At 41.0% G+C, this 2,077-nt stretch overlaps 1 pseudogene; it reads left to right on the top strand.

The window, feature by feature from the left end:
* Positions 1 to 841, top strand: part of LOC119591771 — a 4,907-nt pseudogene extending 4,066 nt beyond the window's left edge.
* Positions 842 to 2,077: the final 1,236 nt, after the last annotated feature.

Here is a 2,077-nt window from a genome sequence, read left to right as displayed (position 1 = left end):
ATATTGTTGTAAAAAATGTAAATATTTTTCACAGGACGCGCGGAAACTGTACAGAACATCAAGTGTACGATGAAAGGGGCTTTTAGTGCACCTGTCCTGCAATGTTGCAATCCTGTTCAAATGGAAAGGGTTGTAATTTCAATGAGTTTTCTAAAACATTAAAAGACTTTTGGGGTTACGTTTCCCCTTCCCCTTTCTGGGGGAAAAAAATTTTTGGTTTTTTTGCCCGGGGTAGAAGATATTTGTTTAAAATATTATTTTTGGACTTAATAAATGTAATTTCAAGATTTTTTTTTATTTTTCCGTACTATTCGCAAAAGGGATTTACTATTTCCATATAGTATTCAAAGGAAAGGTTCCCCTCTTGTTTTATTAATAATAATATTTTTTTAATTGGGGGAGATTGGGACAGAGGAAGTGGGCGTCGTGTGTAGCGACGTTTCCGATTGCCTACTGGCAAAACTTTTCCACACCTCAGGTACTTTTATTTTATTTTAAAATGAATTAAAAATCTCTGAGAGAAAACAAATATATCTATTTTTATAATATTTCTACACACAGTATCCCTTGAATGTTTCTACATATCGTATCCCTTGAATGTTTCTGAACCATCCTACCACCTGTAACCCCTAACATTTGTTCTTGTGTTGCTTAGCTGGTGTCACGTGATTGTGATCGTCTAACCTTACTATCTCTCACTGTTATAGGTGCGAGGATCCCCAGTATAAAGATGTTTACATCTCATAACTCTGAGTGTGAGACACCACGACTCCTCACAAACCTTTTCGTTGCTCCACTGACCGTGTCGCTTCCCATCCTTCTGTCAGTGTTGCACGTCTGAACGACCCGATGACCTGGTCGCCAGCTCTCTGTGGGCCATGGTCGCGTTTCAAGCTGGTGTTGGCTGACTTTAACCCTTCAAAAGCACTCGTGACCGTAGGGTTGTCCCGCCTGTGGATTAACTTTGGCACCTTTGCTCAACCTGGTTTTCTTACTAATCCACGTGAAACTTTTTTAGATAAATCATTACATCAATAACTTACTCTGTGACATAGTCCCTAACTTCCAATATTCTAGCCTACTTACATGTTCGCCCCCCCCCCCCCCCTTTTCTCTCCGATTCTGACATTCCAGTCGATAAAGACGTCAGGTAGTATCCTTAGTCACCTAATTTAATAATCATTTCTGTCCTAGTGTAACACGAATTCAGTCCATCGAAGATCAATCTACTTGTCAAGTATAAAAACAAAAAAATGTCACTTGTGGAGATTTGACGCACAAACGGACCAAGGCGACACGGAATGCTCATATGCTCTGCTGTGCTCCCTGTGTAGTGTCAGGCTCCCTGTCGTCCTCTCCAGCATGGCTTCCTGTAGCCCAGGACGCGCCCTGGTGCTTACGTGTTGACCCAACCATGTCCTTGTCCCCTTTCCAGATGTCTGAGGACTTGACTCGCATTTCCAGACCGCCTTGTGGCTGAGTGTCCCGGCCCCCACCCCCCCACACAAGCCTAAGGTCTCTCGGCCCAGCTGGACTAGGAGCTGAGCACTGAATTTTGATCCGTTTCTGAAATTATCAGCAGTCTATAATAAGGTATATCGTGCAAGCAAGAGAAACGAAGAAAAAATAAACAAAATCTTCATCAGGTGAAATACCACACAGCACTACATGTAAAGATTGTATAGCCCGTATGGATTGCAATTTACACAATCCATATTCCTTTTTACTGTGATTATTTAGTCATTAGTTTAATTTAAGTGTTAACTTGTCCAAGCGGCGAGCCGGATATCTGTTTCCTAAGAGAAGTTATATTTCCTTTCATTCTCCTCCCCGATCTCGGGTGTTTTTTCTCAGAAGACCAATAACGCGCGCTGCATCCCTATGGCACGCGCTGGGCCTGTTCTTTCCATCGCATTGTAAACATTATGAACTGTCCTTTGTTCCCCATTGATTTGACCTGATTTCTTTCATGGATTTATAGGGAGGTATTTGTATTAATCTATATTTATTTTAATGTATTATATTTTTTATATCAAATCATTACATGTGTAGGAAATGTAACCTTGTGAGGTAGAAA

The sequence above is a fragment of the Penaeus monodon genome, chromosome 29, assembly GCF_015228065.2.
Source record: "Penaeus monodon isolate SGIC_2016 chromosome 29, NSTDA_Pmon_1, whole genome shotgun sequence".
NCBI lineage: Eukaryota > Metazoa > Arthropoda > Malacostraca > Decapoda > Penaeidae > Penaeus > Penaeus monodon.
This window is presented reverse-complemented; position numbering and strand designations above follow the sequence as displayed.